Here is a 26310-nt window from a genome sequence, read left to right as displayed (position 1 = left end):
TCTTACCTGTAACTCCAACAGCATTATTTATATTATACAATGTCCCTGCAAAAGACAATATGTGGGGAGGACTAAGAGACAACTTAACCACCTCCGGACCGCCTAACGCAGGATCGCGTTCCGGAGGTGGCAGCCCTGCGCAGAGTCACGCATATATGCGTCATCTCGCGATGGCCGAGATTTCCTGTGAACGCGCGCACACAGGCGCGCGCGCTCACAGGAACGGAAGGTAAGAGAGTTGATCTCCAGCCTGCCAGCGGCGATCGTTCGCTGGCAGGCTGGAGATGTGTTTTTTTTAACCCCTAACAGGTATATTAGACGCTGTTTTGATAACAGCGTCTAATATACCTGCTACCTGGTCCTCTGGTGGTCCCCTTTGTTTGGATCGACCACCAGAGGACACAGGTAGCTCAGTAAAGTAGCACCAAGCACCACTACACTACACTACACCCCCCCCCGTCACGTATTAACCCCTTATTAGCCCCTGATCACCCCTGATCACCCCATATAGACTCCCTGATCACCCCCCTGTCATTGATTACCCCCCTGTCATTGATCAACCCCCTGTAAAGCTCCATTCAGATGTCCGCATGATTTTTACGGATCCACTGATAGATGGATCGGATCCGCAAAACGCATCCGGACGTCTGAATGAAGCCTTACAGGGGCGTGATCAATGACTGTGGTGATCACCCCATATAGACTCCCTGATCACCCCCCTGTCATTGATTACCCCCCTGTCATTGATTACCCCCCTGTAAAGCTCCATTCATATGGCCGCATGATTTTTACGGATGCACTGATAGATGGATCGGATCCGAAAAACGCATCCGGACGTCTGAATGAAGCCTTACAGGGGCATGATCAATGACTGTGGTTATCACCCCATATAGACTCCCTGATCACCCCCCTGTAAAGCTCCATTCAGATGTCCGCATGATTTTTACGGATGCACTGATAGATGGATCCGATCCGCAAAACGCATCCGGACGTCTGAATGAAGCCTTACAGGGGCATGATCAATGACTGTGGTGATCACCCCATATAGACTCCCTGATCACCCCCCTGTAAAGCTCCATTCAGATGTCCGCATGATTTTTACGGATGCACTGATAGATGGATCCGATCCGCAAAACGCATCCGGACGTCTGAATGAAGCCTTACAGGGGCGTGATCAATGACTGTGGTGATCACCCCATATAGACTCCCTGATCACCCCCCTGTCATTGATTACACCCCTGTCATTGATCAACCCCCTGTAAAGCTCCATTCAGATGTCCGCATGATTTTTACGGATGCACTGATAGATGGATCCGATCCGCAAAACGCATCCGGACGTCTGAATGAAGCCTTACAGGGGCGTGATCAATGACTGTGGTGATCACCCCATATAGACTCCCTGATCACCCCCCTGTCATTGATTACACCCCTGTCATTGATCAACCCCCTGTAAAGCTCCATTCAGATGTCCGCATGATTTTTACGGATGCACTGATAGATGGATCCGATCCGCAAAACGCATCCGGACGTCTGAATGAAGCCTTACAGGGGCGTGATCAATGACTGTGGTTATCACCCCATATAGACTCCCTGATCACCCACCTGTCATTGATTACACCCCTGTCATTGATCAACCCCCTGTAAAGCTCCATTCAGATGTCCGCATGATTTTTACGGATGCACTGATAGATGGATCCGATCCGCAAAACGCATCCGAACGTCTGAATGAAGCCTTACAGGGGCATGATCAATGACTGTGGTGATCACCCCATATAGACTCCCTGATCACCACCCCTGTCATTGATCACCACCCCTGTCATTGATCACCACCCCTGTCATTGATCACCCCCCTGTCATTGATCACCCCCCTGTCATTGATCACCCTCTGTAAGGCTCCATTCAGACATTTTTTTGGCCCAAGTTAGCGGAATTTTTTTTTTTTTTTCTTACAAAGTCTCATATTCCACTAACTTGTGTCAAAAAATAAAATCTCACATGAACTCACCATACCCCTCACGGAAACCAAATGCGTAAAATTTTTTAGACATTTATATTCCAGACTTCTTCTCACGCTTTAGGGCCCCTAGAATGCCAGGGCAGTATAAATACCCCACATGTGACCCCATTTCGGAAAGAAGACACCCCCAGGTATTCCGTGAGGGCCATATTGAGTCCATGAAAGATTGAAATTTTTGTCCCAAGTTAGCGGAACGGGAGACTTTGTGAGAAAAAAATTAAAAATATCAATTTCCGCTAACTTGTGCCAAAAAAAAAAAATTCTATGAACTCGCCATGCCCCTCATTGAATACCTTGGGGTGTCTTCTTTCCAAAATGGGGTCACATGTGGGGTATTTATACTGCCCTGGCATTCTAGGGGCCCCAAAGCGTGAGAAGAAGTCTGGTATCCAAATGTCTAAAAATGCCCTCCTAAAAGGAATTTGGGCACCTTTGCGCATCTAGGCTGCAAAAAAGTGTCACACATCTGGTATCGCCGTACTCAGGAGAAGTTGGGGAATGTGTTTTGGGGTGTCATTTTACATATACCCATGCTGGGTGAGAGAAATATCTTGGTCAAATGCCAACTTTGTATAAAAAAATGGGAAAAGTTGTCTTTTGCCAAGATATTTCTCTCACCCAGCAAGGGTATATGTAAAATGACACCCCAAAACACATTCCCCAACTTCTCCTGAATACGGCGATACCACAAGTGTGACACTTTTTTGCAGCCTAGGTGGGCAAAGGGGCCCATATTCCAAAGAGCACCTTTAGGATTTCACAGGTCATTTACCTACTTACCACACATTAGGGCCCCTGGAAAATGCCAGGGCAGTATAACTACCCCACAAATGACCCCATTTTGGAAAGAAGACACCCCAAGGTATTCCGTGAGGGGCATGGCGAGTTCCTAGAATTTTTTATTTTTTGTCACAAGTTAGTGGAAAATGATGATTTTTTTTTATTTTTATTTTTTTCATACAAAGTCTCATATTCCACTAACTTGTGACAAAAAATAAAAACTTCCATGAACTCACTATGCCCATCAGCGAATACCTTGGGGTCTCTTCTTTCCAAAATGGGGTCACTTGTGGGGTAGTTATACTGCCCTGGCATTCTAGGGGCCCAAATGTGTGGTAAGGAGTTTGAAATCAAATTCTGTAAAAAATGACCTGTGAAATCCGAAAGATGCTCTTTGGAATATGGGCCCCTTTGCCGACCTAGGCTGCAAAAAAGTGTCACACATCTGGTATCTCCGTACTCAAGAGAAGGTGGGGAATGTGTTTTGGGGTGTCATTTTACATATACCCATGCTGGGTGAGAGAAATATCTTGGCAAAAGACAACTTTTCCCATTTTTTTATACAAAGTTGGCATTTGACCAAGATATTTATCTCACCCAGCATGGGTATATGTAAAATGACACCCCAAAACACATTCCCCACCTTCTCCTGAGTACGGCAATACCAGATGTGTGACACTTTTTTGCAGCCTAGGTGGGCAAAGGGGCCCATATTCCAAAGAGCACCTTTCGGATTTCACAGGTCATTTTTTACAGAATTTGATTTCAAACTCCTTACCACACATTTGGGCCCCTAGAATGCCAGGGCAGTATAACTACCCCACAAGTGACCCCATTTTGGAAAGAAGAGACCCCAAGGTATTCGCTGATGGGCATAGTGAGTTCATGGAAGTTTTTATTTTTTGTCACAAGTTAGTGGAATATGAGACTTTGTATGAAAAAAATAAATAAAAAAAAAATCATCATTTTCCACTAACTTGTGACAAAAAATAAAAAATTCTAGGAACTTGCCATGCCCCTCACGGAATACCTTGGGGTGTCTTCTTTCCAAAATGGGGTCACTTGTGGGGTAGTTATACTGCCCTGGCATTCTAGGGGCCCAAATGTGTGGTAGGGAGTTTGAAATCAAATTCTGTAAAAAATAACCTGTGAAATCCGAAAGGTGCTCTTTGGAATATGGGCCCCTTTGCCCACCTAGGCTGCAAAAAAGTGTCACACATCTGGTATTGCCGTACTCAGGAGAAGGTGGGGAATGTGTTTGGGGGTGTCATTTTACATATACCCATGCTGGGTGAGAGAAATATCTTGGCAAAAGACAACTTTTCCCATTTTTCTATACAAAGTTCACATTTGACCAAGATATTTATCTCACCCAGCATGGGTATATGTAAAAAGACACCCCAAAACACATTCCCCACCTTCCCCTGAGTACGGAGATACCAGATGTGTGACACTTTTTTGCAGCCTAGGTGGGCAAAGGGGCCCATATTCCAAAGAGCACCTTTCGGATTTCACAGGTCATTTTTTACAGAATTTGATTTCAAACTCCTTACCACACATTTGGGCCCCTAAAATGCCAGGGCAGTATAACTACCCCACAAGTGACCCCATTTTGGAAAGAAGAGACCCCAAGGTATTTCGTGATGGGCATAGTGAGTTCATAGAAGTTTTTATTTTTTGTCACAAGTTAGTGGAATATGAGACTTTGTAAGAAAAAAAAAAAAAAATCATCATTTTCCGCTAACTTGTGACAAAAAATAAAAAGTTCTATGAACTCACTATGCCCATAAGCGAATACCTTAGGGTGTGTACTTTCCGAAATGGGGTCATTTGTGGGGTGTTTGTACTGTCTGGCCATTGTAGAACCTCAGGAAACATGACAGGTGCTCAGAAAGTCAGAGCTGCTTCAAAAAGCGGAAATTCACATTTTTGTACCATAGTTTGTAAACGCTATAACTTTTACCCAAACCATTTTTTTTTTACCCAAACATTTTTTTTTTATCAAAGACATGTAGAACAATAAATTTAGAGCAAAATTTCTATATGGATCTCGTTTTTTTTGCAAAATTTTACAACTGAAAGTGAAAAATGTCATTTTTTTGCAAAAAAATCGTTAAATTTCGATTAATAACAAAAAAAGTAAAAATGTCAGCAGCAATGAAATACCACCAAATCAAAGCTCTATTAGTGAGAAGAAAAGGAGGTAAAATTAATTTGGGTGGTAAGTTGCATGACCGAGCAATAAACGGTGAAAGTAGTGTAGGTCAGAAGTGTAAAAAGTGGCCTGGTCTTTCAGGGTGTTTAAGCACTGGGGGCTGAAGTGGTTAAAGTCCGTATAGCTGAGCATATTTCAAATATAAAAAAGGGGTATGAAAAGCATACTCTGTCAAACCACTTTAAAATTATGCACAATCAAGACCCTAAGGGACTTACCTTTTCAGCTCTTGAAAAGGTAGAAGCAGATTGGAGAGGCGGAGATCATATAAAAAGAATGTCGAGAATTGAGTCGAGACATATCTTTGATTTTAATACTCTACTTCCTGCAGGATTAAACGCAGAAATAGAAATTTATGGGTTCCTGTGATTTGTTCGGGTGGGGGGGGTCTTCACCAGGGAAAGACCCGTGAGCTATTATAGATTTTCCGGGCCTTCCCCTGGTGGACACCCTTCCCATTACGTATTCTACTCCGTATTGCATTCCGAGTCTTCTATCTATCAGTTTATCATATTACTGTTTTATGTATGGAATTTGAACAATTCAGTTTGAGATTAAAATAATAAACATGTATTTAGACATAATATTTTTATATATTTATATTTTATATACTTTTATATTTTTTATATGAATTATATGTGATCAATGTGAAATTGTGGGGTCTAACCAGTGCGTAGCTGCACTGGTGCAGACAGCAAACAAGAATACAATGAAAACGCAATGCGAATAATTACCGCATTAAAAAACCGCACATTTACCGCATGGCGGTCGATATATTCGTTTTTTGCGCTCTATCTGCAAATTTAGATCAGCGATACCATGAACACTATAATATAGTCAACCGATATGACATGAATATTATAGAATGTGGAATATATATGGTATAAAATATGAGTTTATGTATATTGCAGCAGCGATTTCGTTTGCTATACTTTTTATTTTATCATATTTTTTTAAACAACTTATAACATATGTGATATATAAAGTGATATATTGATTTAATATGCCTTTTAAATAAGAAACAAATGTTTTTAAACTCTTATATGGTTTGTCATTGTGAATTTGAACATAAATTTATGTCACTTCCTACAAAACAGGCTCAAGCCAATTAATTAATTAAAACCACACCTGTATAGGTATATAAGGATAGACTATTCTCATGGGAAATTTAACCACTAAAGAAGGAGCCTTAGTCTCTGAAACGCGTATGGTAATCAATCCCATGATTTAAGAATATAGAACCGAAGACGAACAAGCGCTTTAAGGAAGGGATCGGTGAACCTGCAGTCTGTTGTAAAGAAAAGCTGGATATCCGTCTATTTGTGCTGAGTCCGTTATTTCCTGGTGAAAGGTAACCCTGCATATGTGAACAGACAACGCAGAAGGTATTTACCTCCAGGTGACCTCTGAGACGGTACAGCTAACTACAACCACCGAGGATCCCGCAAGTTTTCTTCAAAGTTTTCTTCAAAAAATTTTTTTGCCGCAATTGAATACCGCAGCCTCCAAAAAAACTTTCACTACACGTGGGACGCCACAAGTGATATGGAAATTGGCATTATCTAAAACAGTGAGTAAAACCACTTCGGTACAGTTTAACCTGCGCTTTATTTGCGGTAATACCGCGATCAAGTGGTAGTCTACACAAATACAAGTGACTCTCATTAATTTCTACTCCTTAATTTCTACTCCTGGATTGAACTTTCTTTTGGGACATTACATTGGAGTTATTAACCCTCAAGATAGTTTGCAATTTTTACTCTGGGACATTGTATCTGAGTTATTAACCCTTTAGTATAATTGCAAGTTTACAGTCCAGTTGAACATATTTTCTGTTCATATCTCAGCTGACCATAGCATTGATATCCATATTTTTTTAAGAATTTTATAGTAATAAATTATATGTTTTAGCAACTTTTATTGTATATGTCATAAATATTATATGTTATAATAAATAAAATTCTTGCACCAATTATCCGTGTGACATCAAATGGTGGTGTGCCCTACTATTTTTAATTTTTTCAATAATTGGGTTATGTTTAGACAACAATGGCAACCCCAAAACTATTGGAGCTGGCAAATCCTTCATGACGAAACAGGAAATGATCTCAGCATGTGAATCACCCACCCTTAAATGAATATCATAAACAACGTGAGTAAGGCTCCCTTGAGAAAGAGGGGAAGAATCAATGGCAAAAACACAAATCTCGTTCTCTAACGTGCAAATACTTAGTCCCAAACCCTCAAGAAACAGAAAGTCAATTAAATTTACCCCAGCACCACAATCCAGAAAAACATCCACAAACACATTTCGAGACTCTAGCGCCACCATAGCTGAAAGGAGAAAACGGGAACTGCAGGGAACTAGCATACCAGTCTGCTCTACCACACCATTCATACTAGCAAGTGTGAGGGAGGTTTTTTTTTCTTTTTCTTTTTTCTTTATCACTCTCCCCTGTGGTTCAACATACGGACAAGAAAAAACAAAATGACCCCTCTTTCCACAAAAGAAGCATAAATTGTGTGCTTTACGAAAGTCTCTACTATCTGAATGGAAAGATATCTGACCTAACTGCATGGGTTCCTCTCCTAGGCCAGAATAACAAGCAATATCACACTGGTCAGCTGGTGGAACAAAACCACACGCGGGAGGAATCCCCTGCACAGAGGGACCCATACACCTCTCTCTGAGAAAGTCTATCCAAACGTATCGCCAAAGACATTGCATTTTCCAAAGTATCTGGGTATTCATATAAAGCCAGAGCATCCTTCAACCTTTCAGATAACCCCTGACAAAACTGGCTACGTAACACGGGGTCGTTCCACCCTGACTCAGTAGCCCACCTCCTAAACTCTGTACAGTAAACCTCAGCAGTATGTTTACCCTGTAGTAAGTTACGTAATTTTGACTCTGCCATTGAAACTCGATCTGGGTCATCGTAAATCAATCCCAGGGCTTTAAAAAATTCCTCCACCGACCGGAGAGCCAGAGAACCAGGCGGCAGGGAAAAAGCCCAGGATTGCGCGTCCCCTTCCAGCAAAGACATGACGATACCCACCCTCTGATCCTCATTACCTGATGAAAATGGGCACAATCGAAAGTACAACTTACATGATTCCTTGAAACTGAAAAAATCATCAGTACCCCCTGCAAATTTCTCCGGAATAGCGACTTTAGGCTCCCCAACAATTTGACCTGTACCTGAAGCCAACACTCTCTGACACTGTGTGACCGTACTACGTAGATCCGCAACCTCCAGGGATAAACCCTGCATGCGGTCAACCAGTGCATTAATTGACGCTATCACATAAACATCGAGAAATGGCGGTCATAGTATGGCGGATTATAATGTCACGGCGGATGTGCACAGTTAAACAGATAACACACCAACCAGGCTCTGGACGAGAGACAGGGGAAGGGTCACCTCCTAATTTATCCCTGACCTCTTTCCCTGCAATGCTCAGCCCACAGACAAACCTTGATGGTAGATTTGCTGTGTCCACCAGCCTATACTAACAGAACCCTGAACTCCCTGAGATGGTGAAGTGGGGAGAAAGGAGCAGCCTGCTCGCACAGAACCTGGATGGGTAAGATGACATAAACAACCAAACAAGAAAAGACACTTATCTGCTGAGAGCAGGAACAAACAGCCAACCTTCCTTCCAAACTTCCCAGACAATAATGAACAGTATAATCCGCTCCGGGCACTGGGCTGAGGAGCTATTTAAACTAATGACTCCACCCAGTGCACCTGATGAGGGGCGGATCCAGCACGACTCCAAAACAAACACTAAACTCGTGCTGCAATCCTGGCCGACCTCCGCACATCGTCAGAGTGGGGCATGACAGTACCCCCCCTTCTACGGGTGACCTCCGGACTCCCCGGACCAACCTTATCCGGATGGGACCTATGAAAAGCCCTCACCAGTCGGCTGGCGTTGACATCTGACGCCGGAACCCACATCCTCTCCTCAGGACCGTATCCCCTCCAGTGAACCAGGTACTGGAGGGAACCCCGCAGAACTCTCCAGTCGAGAATCCTAGAGATCTCGAACTCCAAGTTTCCCTGGACCAGAACCGGAGGAGGAGGCAATGGCGATGGTACCACGGGTTTAACATATTTTTTTAGTAAAGACTTGTGGAAGACATTGGGATCCTCCAAGTCTGCGGCAGATCAAGTCGAAATGCCACAGGATTGATCACAGCAGAAATCCTATATGGACCAACAAATCTTGGACCCAGTTTCCAAGATGGCATTCTCAACTTGATATTCCTAGTGGACAACCACACCAAATCAATGTTAAAGAAGCAAACACAGTGGAGGTCACTGTTAAATGGGCGGGCACTGTGAAGGTCACTGTTAAAGGGGCGGGAACTGTGCAGGTCACTGTTAAAGGGGTGGTCGCTGTTTAAGGGGCGGGCACTGTGAAGGTCACTGTTAAAGGGGCGGTCACTGTTAAAGGGACGGGCACTGTGGAGATCACTGTTAAAGAGGTGGGAACCATGGAATCACTGTTAAAGGGGCTGGCTCTGTGGAGGTCACTGTTAAAGGGGCGGGCCTGTAAAGGTCACTGTTATAGAGGTGGGCACTATGGAGTTCACTGTTAAGGGGGTAGACACTGTGGAGGTCACTGTTAAAGGGCGGCCACTATGAAGATCACTGTTAAAGGGGTGGTCAATGTTAAAGGGGTGGGCACTATGGAGGTCACTGTTAAAGAAACAAGCACTGTGGAGGTCACTGTAAAATGGGTGGGCACTGTAAAGGTCAGTGTTAAAGAGGCGATTACTGTTAAAGGGGCGGGCACTGTGGAATTCGGTGTTAAAGGGGCAGGCACTGTGGAAGTAACTGTTAAAGGGGTGGGCACTGTGGAGGTCACTGTTAAAGGGGCAGGCACTATTAAAGGAACGGGCAATGTGAAGATCACTGTTAAAGGGGCGGGCATTGTGGAGATCACTGTGGAGGTCACTGTAAATGGGCAGACACTGTGGAGGTCACTATTAAAGGGGCGGTCACTGTTAAAGGGGCATTAACTATGAAGGTCACTGTTAAAGGGGTAGTCAATATTAAAGTGGTGGGCACTGTGGAGGTCACTGTTAAAGGGGTGGGCACTGTTAAAGGGACAGGCACTGTTGAGGTCACTGTTAAAGGGAAGGGCACTGTGGAGGTCAATGTTAAAGGGGCAGCCACTGTGGAGGTCAATGTTAAAGGGGCGGCCACTGTGGAGGTCACTGTTAAAGGCCTGGGCACAGTGGAGATCACTGTTAAAGGGGCGTGTACTGTAGAGGTCACTGTTATGGGGAATATTGTTGATATCTTTTTACAACACTCGGAAACCTGAAATTAAATAGATTAAATTTACCTGTGCAAAGCCGGGTCCTTCTGCTAGTATATATATTTTAGAAAATTCTGCCTGTCTGTCTGTCTGAATGTCTGTATGTCTGTTCTTTATGCGCGACAAAATTATTGGACCGGTCTTCACTAAATTTGGCACACAGGTACATCAGGTGTCCAGGAAGGATTTAGACCCAACTGCCATACACATGGTCACATGTCCCTTATCAGCCAATAGAAGCTTGCAGGCCCTTAGTCTCCACATACACACAGTTTTACTTCAGTTTTCCATAACAACCCAGCATTTATTTTTCACTGCTGCAGGTCAGCTTTAGACTAGGGCTACACGACGGCATGTGTCGCGTGACTATAAGTCTCATGGCACATAGGGCACTCCACTATTAAAGGGGCAGCTGCTGTGAAGGTCACTGTTAAGGGGACTGGGGCCACTATTAAAAGAGCAGTTGCTGTGGAGCTCACTGTTAAAAAGGCGGGCACTGTGGAGGTCACTGTTAAAGGGGCATTCACTATGGATGTTACAGTTAACAGGCAGGCCCCTGTGGAGGTCACCAGCTACAGCTACTCTGCTCAGAAGTCCCAAGAAATGGGGGTTATTCTAGATAAAAGTGGTACAATACTGACTATAAATGAGTAATGGAAGCTCTTAGCGCACATACGTGTCAGGCCCATCTACCAGGCGTCAAGGTGGCTTCCGCAGATGGGCCCCTAGCACCAAATATACTGCCTCACTTTGGACTTACCTAAGCCTACAATATTCAGGGCAGTGTAGGAACCAGCTACAAACGTACTCTGCTCAGGTAGATGGGCGTGTTCAGTCTAAAATTATACGTTATAACGGTGTGCAGCCATTTTGTTTTTTGTAATTATGTTTGCTTCATGGATATGCACCTGTGATTCTGAAGGTTTCAGTCTACATTTTCTTGCTATATATTGAGGGTAGCGCCTCTTTTAGACTGAACACGCCCATCTACCTGGGACTTCTGAGCAGAGTACGTATGTAGCTGGTTTCTACACTGCCCTGAATATTGTAGGCTTAAGTAAGTCCAAAGTAAGGCAGTATATTTAGTGTTAGGGACCCATCTGCGGAAGCCACCTTGACATCTGGTAGATGGGCCCAACACGTATGTGCGCTAAGAGCTTCCATTACTCATTTATAGTCAGTATTGTACCACTTTTATCTAGAATGACCCCCATTTCTTAGCTCTATTGTTTGTATATATAACAGTGTGCAGCCATTTTGTTTTTTGTAATTATGTTTGCTTCATGGATATGCACCTGTGATTCTGAAGGTTTTAGTCAAAAATTTCTTGCATCATATTCTCTTTATAACCATTATCACCTTGATCAATACAGATGGGAGAAGCTGACAGTGGGGTACGTGGGGACCACGCTATCCCTACAAGGACCCTTAATAGTACCTCAACCCACAGGAACACAGTGATGGTGGGTGGCCTGTGGTCTCGTACCTGCCCTGACTCGCCTTCATATTACCCTAAACATCCCAACGTGTTTCCCCTAGTACAGGTTCATCAGGGGAGAGATAATGAGTAAAATAAGGAAAACAATACACCGATTATAATGAATCCTAGATATAAAATATGAAAGCCAATATATACTATAAAAACGATGATATAATAATCTGTGCACCAACTAATGAACAATAGAGAATGTTAATGAACCGGATAGTCAGTAGAGATGATTTCATAAGCCATTAGTCACAACAGCCATATCATTTAAAAGTGGCCTTAATTCAACAGCCAAATCGTTCAACAATAACCCAGTCCTTGCTTAAATATATATATAATTTGTATGATATATCAAGATATTGCTGACATATGGTGATATATTTTCATAGTGTAAGATCCTGATTTAAGCAAATATCAATCAATATCCACACAAATAGGGTTACTAATGCACAGGATCACCAAGACTATTAGCTCAAAGGTGGTCCATTGATAGTGTGCAATGATCCACTTAGATAAAGATGTCACAATGGCATTTTAAACACAGGATTTGATTGTGGTCAAAAGACCTCTTACATATCCATTTGCTACATCGGTGGCAAGGCGGGCTGGTACAAGAGTGGATGTCCTACTAGATGCACATCTATATTTTTGTTTGTTTTTTTCACATCTTTTTTATACACTTTGAAGTGTTTGGAATTATTAATATTAAAAGTTACATTTTATTTGTGCCTACTGTGACCTTGAGGAGGTCACTGTCAAGGGAGTGGGGTGCTAAAAAACTCACTGTTAAAGGGGCGGGCTGCTGTGAAGGTCAAAGTTAAGGGGATGGGCTTCTGTGGAGATCCTATTTTAAGGAGGCGGGCCACTGTGGGTGGGTCAGTGTTAAGGAGTGGGGGCTATGAAGTTAACTGTTAAGGGGACGGGGTGCTGTAGAGGTCACTTTTATGGGGATACTGTCAATATCTTTTAACGACACACACACAAACATTAAATGAAATAGATGAAATAATCCTGGGTCCTTCTGCTAGCAATTTATATCTCTTATATATATAAAAATTAGTTTCTGTCTGGACATCTGTCTGTATGTTTGTCTGGACATCTGTCTGTTCTTTATGCCCGACCAAACGACTGGACCAATCTTCACCAAATTTGACACACAGGTACATCAGATGTCCGGGAAGGTTTTAGACCTCAGATCTCAGCTCTCTAGGATGTACCATTCCTGAGATATTTGCAAAAAAATTACTTGCATTAGCCGATACAAGCCTGCAAGTCTTTCTCTTCAAATCCCAACTGCCATACACACAGTCACATGTCCCTTATCAGCCAATAGACGCTCACAGGCTCTTAGTCCATACATACACAGTTTTACTCTAGGTTTCCAAAACAACCAAGCCATTTTTCTTCACTTCTGTAGGTCAGCTTTAGGCTAGGGATACACGACGACATGAGTCGCGTGACAATTTTTGTAATAAAAGTCAATGGTGTTTCACTGTGATATGCTGCGACTGCTACACAGATCAACAGACAGTATCACACAATAGACTTAGATACAGAGCACACAGTATCACAGAGGATAGAATTAGATACACAGCTCAGCAGACAGTATCACAGAGGATAGAATTAGATACAGAGCACACAGTATCACAGAGGATAGAATTAGATACACAGCTCAGCAGACAGTATCACACTGGATAGGATTAGATACACAGCTCAGCAGACAGTATCACACAGGATAGAATTAGATACATAGTTCAGCAGACAGTATCACACATGATAGGATTAGATACATAGTTCAGCAGACAGTATCACACAGGATAGGATTAGATACACAGCTCAGCAGACAGTATCACACAGGATAGGATTAGATACATAGTTCAGCAGACAGTATCACACATGATAGGATTAGATACATAGCTCAGCAGACAGTATCACACGTTAAAGGGGTGGGGTGCTGTAGAGGTCACTGTTATGGGAGATACTGTGGATATCTTTTAACAAGACTAGTGGAGTACCTCAGGGGTCAGTATTGGGCCCTATTCTCTTCAATATATTTATTAATGATCTTGTAGAAGGCTTGCATAGTAAAATATCAATTTTCGCAGATGACACTAAACTGTGTAAAGTAATTAACACGGAAGAGGACATTATACTACTACAGAGGGATCTGGATAGATTGGAGGCTTGGGCAGATAAGTGGCAGATGAGGTTTAACACTGACAAATGTAAGGTTATGCACATGGGAAGAAATAATGCAAGTCACCCGTACATAGTAAATGGTAAAACACTCGGTAACACTGACATGGAAAAGGATCTAGGAATTTTAATAAACAGCAAACTATGCTGCAAAAAACAGTGTCAGGCAGCTGCTGCCAAGGCCAATAAGATAATGGGTTGCATCAAAAGGGGCATAGATGCCCGTGATAAGAACATAGTCCTACCACTTTACAAATCACTAGTCAGACCACACATGGAGTACTGTGTACAGTTCTGGGCTCCAGTGAACAAGGCAGACATAGCAGAGCTGGAGAAGGTCCAGAGGAGGGCAACTAAAGTAATAACTGGAATGGGGCAACTACAGTACCCTGAAAGATTATCAAAATTAGGGTTATTCACGTTAGAAAAAAGACGACTGAGGGGAGATCTAATTACTATGTATAAATATATCAGGGGGCAGTACAGAGATCTATCCCATCATCTATTTATCCCCAGGACTGTGACTGTGACGAGGGGACATCCTCTGCGTTTGGAGGAAAGAAGGTTTGTACACAAACATAGAAAAGGATTCTTTACGGTAAGAGCAGTGAGACTATGGAACTCTCTGCCTGAGAAGGTGGTGATGGTGAGTACAATAAAGGAATTCAAGAGGGGCCTGGATGTATTTCTGGAGTGTAATAATATTACAGGCTATAGCTACTAGAGAGGGGTCGTTGATCCAGGGAGTTATTCTGATTGCCTGATTGGAGTCGGGAAGGAATTTTTTATTCCCCTAAAGTGAGGAAAATTGGCTTCTACCTCGCAGTTTTTTTTTGCCTTCCTCTGGATCAACTTGCAGGATAACAGGCCGAACTGGATGGACAAATGTCTTTTTTCGGCCTTATGTACTATGTTACTATGTTACTATGTTACAACACACAGAAACATTAAATGAAATATCGCATTTTTCGCCTCTTAAGACTTATTTATTCCTCCCAAAAGTGGGGGGGGAAATGCCCCTGCGTCTTATGGGGCGAATACTAATGAAGAGCTTCCATTATGGAAGCGCTCATTAGTACCGGAAGCGGTGTAGTCTCTGTACTCACAGCTTCCTGGTCCTCGGCTGTTGGCTGTGCATGGCTGCGCATAGCGTGAGGACGCACTGTGAACTCACACTGTGCGCGCAGGTTCACAGCACAGCCGCGGCAAGAAGAAGACACAGGTGAGGAGTGGCGGCGTCCAGGAGCAGGAGAGGTAAGTGTTTTTTATTTTTTTTTTTATTTGTGCTGTTGGCTGGGGGCTGGCATGAGGCTGGGGGCTACATTAGGGTAATGGCTGACATAAAGCTAGGGGCTACATGAGGCTGATGGCTGACAAAAATCTGGAGGCTACATGAGGCTGATGGCTGACATAAAGTTGGGGCTACATGAGGCTGATGGCTGACATAAAGCTGGGTGCTGACATAAAGATGGGGGCTGATAGATGGCTGGGGGCTGATCTAAGGCTTGGGGGCTGATCTGAGACATTGGATGGCTGATCTGAGGTCTGATTGAGGGTCTTATTAACATTTTGGTCTGATTGGGGCTGTAAGCTGAGGTCTAATTAACATTAGGGATCTGATTGCTAGTCTGACCTGAGGTGTAATAAAAAATATTTTTTTCTTATTGTCTCCCTCTAAAACCTAGGTGCTTCTTATGGGCCAGTGCATCTTACAGGGCGAAAAATATGGTAGATAAAATATACCCGTGTAGTATACGGGAGTTGTAATACCCGTTACTACCAAAGGTCACTTGGTGTGCTGTCGTCCCTCCTTAATTATGGAAAGTTGTTGTATGTCAGTTTTATAAAATGCAATGTAATGTGTGTATTTCCCTGTCACTGAAGCTTGCATGCACAGGCCTGCTAGGGGTGTAATTACAGGTTCTAGTCCATAGAGGGAGCTAGAGAGCCCTAGGATATATAAGGTCAGACAGGGAAGTGCAAAGCAGACGGAGTCTAGTGTCTGTAACTTACAGATGGAGATTAGATAATGTCTGAGACCAGTCCAGGCCTGAAGCCTGCTGTTCAGGAGAAGATTCCCTCCTGAATCCCTACATGCAGAAGCAGGAATACCTTAGCCTGAGGAACCATTCAGAAGCTAGGAGAGACTGAGGCAAATATCAGAGGAGCCAGAGGTATTGAGGAAACAGAGGAGGTACTTATGAAAGCCATAATCAAGGATATAAAGCCAGACTTAGGTTAATGGGCCTTGGTGAAGAATTGCTACATTCCAGGATCAGACAGAGTTAGAGTGCAAGCTCCTTTGCTGCGAATCCTGTGTCTTACACTCTGTGATTACCCTGCTGTACTGTATTGCCTGCATCGACCGAATTGCAAAATCGACTGTATGCTGAGGAACTGCGTTTCCAATATTGTCTCTGCCTGCAACCTACTAAAGTTGAAGTTCTGTTTTAACACCACGTTTCCTCAATTTATTCCTGCATCCGCAAACGGCGTGCCACCGTTTACTTGGCACTGGCGTCACGAACTATTCCTACCTATACCTGCCCTTGCAGAGAGTCAGCTGTACCAGGTTAGTGTATATTGCACTACTACACTCAGAAACACCTACTACGCACAACTTGAGTACACTGCACTTCTCTTTTGGCGTCACGAACAGGATACGCACGCTTTATAGTGCAAGAAGCGTGTACTTTGTGCCTTATACAAGTGCCCTGTGACCAAAGTGACAATTTTCCTGTTTAATGAAAGTGGACTTTGTGGATTAAAAATCATACCCAAAGTGTGTCAAAAACTTCTAAAAAGCGCTGTACAGTATTGCGCTGCACATAGGAAGAAAATCGCCGCATTGGATTGTGGTTTTGTGGACTTTAAACATTCCTGCTTGCTGTCAGTGAACAGACAGCGTTTGTACCTAAAGATGGCCGCTGAGCTGGCTGAATTTACTGCTGCGTCACCTTCATCCCGAAAAGGCGGGAAAAATTGGCGCCTTTCTGAGGAAAAGGCGGGAAGAAGGTCAAGGACAGGCGCCACGGCTTATCTGGACATTTGCATGTCTGCCAGCATGGACACCGCCTTCCCTATATTGAGATACCTGGGGGGCGGCCTCCCAGTGCAATGGGAGGAGCTGACTACTTTAATTGACGCGTCCCTATCGCTCTCCTCAGTAGGATCGAGCATGTTGGATTGTGAGCAGAGTGTTACTGCAGCGTCCGCACCTATGATTGGAAAAATGACCGACACCGGTGTAGAGCCAGAGGAGGCTCCACCGGCCTACGCTCCGGGACCGGAGCAACCCGCCTGCCGCACCAGGGAGAAGGAACCCGAGCCCTACTATGGCTCATGGAGGGACTTTTTTCAGCCATCGTTTAAATGGTCGTCCCTGATGGCGGAGATTCGGGAGGCCGCTATCAAGCGGAATACCAAGACAAAGATTGTGTATGAGGAGCTAACTAAGACCATACATGAAAGACATACGCACACCCAACCCCGCCTGGAAAGGAGAAAGGGAGTGGTGCTGTCGTTTGACAAATCCCGTGGCTACGGGTTTATTCAGGACTATCTTACTGGCAGAGACCTCTATGTGAATCGCAGGTCTGTCAAGAGAGACTACCTCCCTTCGTACCAGCACAGCCTCCGCGAGGGAGAGGAAGTGGAGTACACCCCTGCCGAGAGCCTGCGAGGCCCCTATGCGACTGCTGTGACCCGTCCGAAGCGAGGACCTGAGGATTGGGAGGCAGACGAAGGAGAAGACTACTCTGGCTGCGAGCGAGAACCGGAACGCTCTCCAGAGCCGGCCCATCACGCCTTCCAGGAGCGGAGCTCCTTCATCGGGCCGAACGTCTTCTGGCAGCCAACCGTGTTGGAGAAATGGGTGAGCCCCTACCCTTCCCCCGAGCTGCCACGTCGGGAGAAGACACTATCCGAGCTGGAGCAGCAAAGAGGATTGAGTGCTACCTTCCAGAACATCCGGATGGGACGGAGACCAGAGGCAAGTCCAGAACCTGAAGAGGCCGAGTCTGCATCAGCGGTGACTGTACCTGCGCCGGCGGAGCCAGCAGAGAACAGCGACTCCGACACCGAGAGTATTGGTGAGCAGATCGTCCGGCTGGAGGAGAAGTTGCGGGAGTTGCGTAAGACCTACACCGCCAGGATCCAGACGCCGCCGAGGAAGGATGAGGTAAGGGTGCCTGTCACCACCCGCCGACCGCCTTCTGTTGTCACCGCTCCGTCAGTGCCCCAGACCGGACCCGCGATTGCTGTGAATTGCTGCACCCAGAGCACCGGACCGCTTGCTGCGGCGGTACCAAGTATGTCACACCCTGCAGTGATTATGCCAGGGCCGGCACGGCCCACCAGAGGGTTCACCCCTAGGCCTATGGGGCCAATACCTATTAGGGGCCCCTTTACCCTGCAGCTACCCCCTGATACAGTCATGTGGGCCCATCCTCCTGTAGAGGAATACTACAGAAGATACCTCCCTGCAGAGCCAAGTAGCTACAATATGCCACTGTGATCAGCCTGCTAGGCCCTTGATTTATTTCTTCAGAAGGTGATGTTAACCCTTCCAGGACAGGAGTCCTATGTTGCTGGCCCTTTGTTGCGGCTGCCAGTTTGTCCACGGCTCAGTGGTGGGTGTTGACCACTGAAATCACAAAGTCAGCAAGGCCAGGCTTGTTTCCAGGATCTCCTGCCTGCTTTGCTACCCCACACCAAGTTGTGCCTGTTCCTTTGTTGCACCTTTTACCCTTCACCCCCTTTTCAGGTTGATCTGGGGTTTTACAGCACTTTACTGCTGTCCGTTATTGTGCAACTTGATACTAAGGAACCGTGCCCGGAGACAGACTCAAAAGATACCTGAGCCTCTGAGATTCTTACTCTTTTAAAGTATTGTGCCCAGAGATGGACTCCACCGCATGAGAGCCTCTGTGATTTAATAAGAAATAACCTGGGTACGGACTCATGTTTGTTATTTGAGCCTCCAAGAACTTTTATACCGTTTTCTACTGTTTTATCATGGACTTATTCATTGTCATGGACTATCCTGGTTATATTGTTACGCTGTGCCAGGTCAGCGCCCCCATTCCATTCACTATCCTGAGAGAAGAGAACGACGCCCCTTGTCACTACCCTGCACCTTTGCCAATTGGACCTGATGTAAATGCAGTTGAATTGCATGTATGTATGCCTGCATGTCTCTATTTTCTATTTCAGGTAGAGATTCCAGTTGGGAGACCCATGATGGAGTACGAGGTCGTACTCAGCTTAAAGCAGTGGGGTATGTAGTATACGGGAGTTGTAATACCCGTTACTACCAAAGGTCACTTGGTGTGCTGTCGTCCCTCCTTAATTATGGAAAGTTGTTGTATGTCAGTTTTATAAAATGCAATGTAATGTGTGTATTTCCCTGTCACTGAAGCTTGCATGCACAGGCCTGCTAGGGGTGTAATTACAGGTTCTAGTCCATAGAGGGAGCTAGAGAGCCCTAGGATATATAAGGTCAGACAGGGAAGTGCAAAGCAGACGGAGTCTAGTGTCTGTAACTTACAGATGGAGATTAGATAATGTCTGAGACCAGTCCAGGCCTGAAGCCTGCTGTTCAGGAGAAGATTCCCTCCTGAATCCCTACATGCAGAAGCAGGAATACCTTAGCCTGAGGAACCATTCAGAAGCTAGGAGAGACTGAGGCAAATATCAGAGGAGCCAGAGGTATTGAGGAAACAGAGGAGGTACTTATGAAAGCCATAATCAAGGATATAAAGCCAGACTTAGGTTAATGGGCCTTGGTGAAGAATTGCTACATTCCAGGATCAGACAGAGTTAGAGTGCAAGCTCCTTTGCTGCGAATCCTGTGTCTTACACTCTGTGATTACCCTGCTGTACTGTATTGCCTGCATCGACCGAATTGCAAAATCGACTGTATGCTGAGGAACTGCGTTTCCAATATTGTCTCTGCCTGCAACCTACTAAAGTTGAAGTTCTGTTTTAACACCACGTTTCCTCAATTTATTCCTGCATCCGCAAACGGCGTGCCACCGTTTACTTGGCACTGGCGTCACGAACTATTCCTACCTATACCTGCCCTTGCAGAGAGTCAGCTGTACCAGGTTAGTGTATATTGCACTACTACACTCAGAAACACCTACTACGCACAACTTGAGTACACTGCACCCGTGCAAAGCCGGATCTGTTACTGTTAAAGGGACAGGGCGCTGTGAAAGGGGCGGACACTGTGGAGGTCACTGTTAAGGGGGCAGGGGCCACTATTAAAGGGGCAACTGCTGTGGAGGTCACTGTTAAGGCAGCAGGGTATTGTGAGGTCACTGTTAAGGCAGCGGGGTACTGTGGAGGTCACTGTTAAGGGGGCAGGCCCCTGAGGAGGTCACTGTCAAGGGAGTAGGATGCTGTGAAACTCACTGTTAAATGTGCAGGCTGCTGTGATGTTCAAAGTTAAGGGGATGGGCTGCTGTGGAGGCTGTGGAGATTTCCAAAAATATATATTAGCCAATAGGAGCTCGCAGCTTCACTCACATTCTAACTGCAATGACTCCTATTATCCAATAAAGACTTGCAGGTCCTTCAGTCTTGACATATACAGTTACACCAGGTTTCTAGCAACTCAACCATGTTTTTTTACTGTTAAAGGTCACTGTTAAGGGGGCGGGGTGCTGTGGAGGTCACTGTAAAGGGGGCGAGGTGCTATGAATGTCACATTTTAAGATGGCAGGGTACTGTAGAGATCCTATATTTAGGGGAAAGGGTGCTGTGGAGGTCTTATAATAAGGGATGTGGTGCAGTGGAGGGATACTTTAAAAGGGGTGGGGTCCTGTGCAGGTCAATGTTAAGGGGCGGGCCTCTGTTCAGCACTGTGGGGGGTCACTGTTAGGAGGAAAGGTTGTTGCGGAGGTCACTGTTAAGGGGGTGTAATGCTATAGAGGTCATTATTAAGGGGACAGGCTGCTGTGTAGGTCAAGGTTAAGGGGACAGGGTGCTGTAGAGATAACTGTGATGGGGAACACTGTGTATATTTTTTAACCTCACACACAAACATTAAATGAAAGAGTGGAAATATACCCGTGTTAAGCGGTGTGTGTATATATATATATATATATATATATATACACACAGTATATACACATATACACATACAGTATCTCACAAAAGTACATTTTATTATATATTTTCATGGGACGACACTGAAGATATGACACTTTGATACAAGCATTAACCTCTTAAGGACACATGACGTGCCGGTACGTCATGATGTCCTGGTACTTAAGGACACATGACGTACAGGTATGTCATGTATGGTTCCGATCACCTCCGCGCGGCTGAAATCATTGAGCAGGCACCTAGGCTAAATGCGCCGGGGGGTCCTGTGACCCCCCCATGTCGGCGATGGCAGAAAACCGCAGGTCAATTCAGACCTGCGGTTTTCTGCGTTTCCGGGTTATTCAGGTCTCTGAAGACCAGATAACCCGGTGTGTGGTGGTGTGATTTCACCCCACCAATCACCATCCAGCGATCCTGAGAGGTGATGGTGACATCACCTCTCAGGATCGCCTCTGATTGGTCTGTGGGCGGGCCGATTCAAATGATGCAAGCGCTCCTCTCCTCCTCCTTTTGTGTTCTGGAGCCAGAGGAGAGAGGAGCTGCCTGCACGTCATCCATCGCTGCCAGCATCACCCCATCTGTGCCCCCCGGGACCCGATCTGTGCCCCAGCCCCAGCACCCCCCATCTGAACTTCAGGTTCATAGGGAAAGCATAGGGAAAGTTTGGGTTAGGCAGGGAAAATAAAGGGAAAGTTAGTTTGAAAACTTTGATTGCATCACCCTAAGTTAGGGTGTCTGGGGTCCACAGCACAGCTGTGTGACCCTAGACCCCCCAGGGGTGCTGCCGCTTGCCCCCCCTGCCCCCCCACTACTTTTTTGGGGTGCAGGATATTTTTTTTTTTTTTGTGTACGCTGACTGTGGCCGGCACTCTTAGCGTCCGGCCACTGTTAGCGAATCGCACACCCCACCGCTGATCAACTTCAGATGGTTGATGAGCGGTTTTGAATTTATTTTTTCACATTTTTCGCCCTTTTTTTAGTTATTTTTATTTTTTTCTGTTAGTTTTAGGGTGAGTTCGTGAACACCTGTGCCCCCACACACACGCACACCAAATAAAGTTTGACACAAACGCACATACAAACGCAGACACACACTCCCCTATGGCCCGCCGGACGTTCTCGGCCGAGGAGGCATATGCCCAGCTTGCCCCTCCGACTCCGAGAGTCCCAGTGAGGACGAGGATGACCCCACATTCCTGTTGTCATCCGCGTCCTCCTCATCATCTAGCGATGATGATGAGCCCCCAAGGCGGCGGAGACGCCGCCAGGCGGAGCAAGGGGACCGCCATGTTAGGGACCCTGTGGCTCACACTAGTACGAGCAGCTCTGGGGCTCGTACTGGTTTCCCGGCCCACCAGTTAAATCCACCGGAGCACCCTGCCGGTGAACTAGTCTGGTGTAGCCCAGAGCGATACGAGCCCGTGATTCCTGATTTTGTAGGCCAATCAGGAATCCAGATTTCCAAAGTGGGCTACACTGAATATGACTTTTTTTGTCATTTTTTCAGTGACCCACTGGTAAATCTGATGGTGGAGCAGACAAACCTGTACGCCCAACAGTTCGTTGCTTAACACCCAGGCTCCTTTTTGGCCAGGCCCGGTGGCTGGACGCCGGTCAGTGCAGCCGAAATGAGGACATTTTGGGGCCTCGTGCTGCATATGGGCCTGGTCAAGAAACCCAGTGTCAGTCTGTACTGGAGTGGGGACGTCCTATACCAGACCCCACTTTACAGTACGGCCATGACACGCTCCCGGTTTGAGGCCATCGGGAAATGTCTGCATTATTCCGATAATGCAGCATGTCCCCCCGAGGTGATCCTGCCCATGACCGTCTGTATAAGATACGGCCGGTCATCGATCACTTTGGGGCCAAATTCATGGAGGCCTATGTACCTGGAAGGGAGGTCGCGGTTGATGAGCCTCTCATTGCGTTCAAGGGGAGACTCATTTTCCACCAGTATGTGCCCTCCAAGCGGGCGAGGTATGGCGTGAAGCTATACAAAATTTGTGAGAGTAGCTCAGGGTACACTTACAAATTTTGTGTGTACGAGGGGCGAGATTCCCGGATTCAACCCCCAGAATGTCCCCCCACTCTGGGTGTTACCGGGAAACTTGTGTGGGACCTTATGCACCCACTGCTGGATAAGGGTTACCACCTGTACATGGATAGCTTTTATACCAGTATCCCCTTGTTCCAGTCCCTTGCCGCCAGATCCACGTCCGCTTGTGGGACCGTGCGGAAAAATCAACGCGGCCTCCCTGCCCTCCCCCTCCAGGTACCTATCCCCAGGGGTGAGACCCGTGCCCTTACCACTGGAAACCTGTTGCTGGTCAGGTATAAGGACAAGAGGGATGTCCTTATGCTGTCCACAATTCATGGTAACGGCATCACCCCTGTCCCTGTGCGAGGTACCGCGGCAACGGTCCTCAAGCCCGATTGTATCGTCGGTATATGGGAGGAGTTGATCTCTCTGATCAAGTCCTCAAGCCATATAACGCCATGCGCAAAACCCGGACATGGTACAAAAAAGTTGCGGTCTACTTGGTACAGGTTGCCATGTACAACTCTTTTGTACTATCCCGAAGCGCTGGCAGCACAGGGACATTCCTCCAATTCTATGAGGCAGTCCTCAAGGCCCTGATCTTTTCGGACCGGGAAAGAGCAGGCCGGAGTACCTCGGGAACTGTAGGCGCCCGGATCGTTCCTGGCCAACACTTTCCAGGTGTGGTCCCCCATACTGGAAAGAAGGGACGAACCCAAAAAATATGCAGAGTGTGTCACAGGAGGGGGATACGGAAGGACACCACAACTCAATGTGACACGTGCCCCGATCATCCGGGCCTCTGCGTTATTGGTTGCTTCAGGGAGTATCACACTTCCATGGAGTACTAAATTTATTTCCCAATTTAGCACTGACATCGGATAAAAAAACTGGTTCTCAGATATTAGAACCCCAAAAAACTTAAATAATTTAATAAAAGTAGACATATTAGGTATCGCCGCGTCGGTAATAATCTCCTCTATAAAAATACCCCATGACCTAACCCCCCAGATTAACACGGTCCAGAAAACAAAAAAGAAGGTGCAAAAAAAGATTTTCTTTTGTCACCTTATATAATAAAAATTTTAATAGCAAGCGATCAAAAAGTCATATAGCCCCCAAAATAGTGCCAATAAAACCGTCCGCTCATCCCGCAAAAAATGAGCCCCCACATAAGATAATCAGATAAAAAAAAAAAAAATGACACTTAGACTTTAGAGATACAAATATTTTTTTTTTGTATCAAAAAGGCTAATATAGTCAAAAACCTAAATACTTATTAGGTATTGCCCGGTCCGTAAGAATCTCCTCTATAAAAATATTCCGTGACCTAACCCCCCAGATTAACACGGTCAAAAAAAAAAAAAAAAGTGCCAAAACCGCTATTTTTGGCACTTTTCCATTTCAATCTGTTTTTTCCGGTAACAAAACAAGGGTTAACAACCAAACAAAAGTTAATATTTATTACCCTGATACTGCAGTTTACAGAAATGCCACATTTGTGGTCTTAAACTGCTGTATCAGTAAAAGGGAGGCCGCAAAAGGAAAGGACTGACATGGTTTCTGGAAGGCCGATTTTGATGGCCTTTTTTATTGACACCATGTCCCTTTTGAAGCCCCCCTGATGCCCCCTAGAGTTAAAACTCCCTAAAAGTGAACCTATCCCCTCAAGGTATTCAAAACTGATTATACAAACTTTATTAACCCTTTAGGTGTTCCTCAACAGTTAATGGCAAATGGAGATGAAATTTCAGAATTTCAATTTTTGGTAATCTTGCCTCACAAAAATGTAATATAGAGCAACCAAAAATCATATGTACCCTAAAAATAGTCCCAAAAAAATGCTACCTTATCCCGTAGTTTCCAAAATGGGGTCACTTTTAGGGAGCTTCTACTCCAGGGGTGCATCAAGGGGGTTGAAACAGGACACGGTGTAAATAAACCGGTCCATAAAAATCAGCCCTCCAAAAACCAAACGGCGCACCTTTCCCTCTATGTCCCACTGTGTGGCCGTACAGTAGTGTACGGCCACATATTGGGTGTTTCTGTAAACGGCAGAGTCAGGGCAATAAAGATACAGTCTTGTTTGGCTGTTAACCCTTGCTTTGTTAGTGGAAAAAATGGGTTAAAATGGAAAATTAGGCAAAAAAATGACATTTTCAAATTTCATCCCCATTTGCCAATAACTCTTGTGCAACACCTAAACGGTTAACAACGTATGTAAAATAAGTTTTGAATACCTTGAGGGGTGTCGTTTCTTAGATGGGGTCACTTTTAAGGAGTTTCTACTCCAGGGGTGCATCAGGGTGGTTGAAACAGGACACGGTGTAAATAAACCGGTCCATAAAAATCAGCCCTCAAAAAACCAAACGGTGCACCTTTCCCTCTACGTCCCGCTGTGTGGCCGTACAGTAGTGTACGGCCACATAATGGGTGTTTCTGTAAACGCAAATAGGAGAAGAGAAAAAAGAGGTTGAGTGGTTCCACCACGGTTATTAGCCCTGGGGAAAAGGCGCCAGAGGAATGGAGAAGATGCTGGTGTGGATAAGGAAAATAATGAAATAAAATAAAATAAAATAGCACCACCGTCTACGTGCCGTTCGGTTAATATTAAGGGAAGGCAGCACAAGTGTTAGAGGGAAGTGAAAAACAATTTCCAATCCCAACAGACAAATACCAGTATTAGATGAATCACGTCTAGTGGTTCCAAACCGACTGAATGGATCCAACCAGACGTGACCCAAAAAAAGAAAAGAAAACTCTTTAAAAGGCGCCACTCCCAAGAGTATAGACGAGATAAGTATGGTAAGTAATCACCCCTTATATCAGATGATGGTGATGATACAGAATAATCTCCTAACAGGAGGTTGGTGATTCTGAAGATTAGAGTACTCACTTTACAGGGGGGGTAGTCACAGGATAAAGCTCAAGACACCCGTGACCAACTGCCCCCCTAGCCAGGATCGCATATCAGATATCAGGTATCAATTGATGGCCGCCAAACGATAAGGCTTCTGATCAAATGCAGTTTATTTTAGTAGAAAATACAAATAGCCCAACGCGTTTCGGAGGTCTCACAACCCTCACTAGAAAGCTTTCATTGGGAAGATGATTTTATTTGGGTAACA

The 26310-nt window shown here is 45.2% G+C and overlaps 1 long non-coding RNA gene across 1 annotated transcript; it reads right to left on the bottom strand.

Annotated features, from left to right (window-relative positions):
* LOC120997825 lies at nt 1-25979 on the bottom strand. The gene is made up of 4 exons (XR_005778231.1): nt 25850-25979; nt 24735-24745; nt 13832-13835; nt 1-12 (listed from the first exon to the last, which is right to left on the bottom strand). It is a non-coding gene; the product is annotated as an uncharacterized LOC120997825 (long non-coding RNA).
* Nucleotides 25980-26310: the final 331 nt, after the last annotated feature.

Source organism: Bufo bufo, chromosome 4 (assembly GCF_905171765.1).
Source record: "Bufo bufo chromosome 4, aBufBuf1.1, whole genome shotgun sequence".
In the NCBI taxonomy this organism is placed as follows: Eukaryota; Metazoa; Chordata; class Amphibia; order Anura; family Bufonidae; genus Bufo; species Bufo bufo.
Note: the sequence above shows the minus strand (reverse complement) of the source record. Positions and strands in the feature narration are given on the sequence as shown.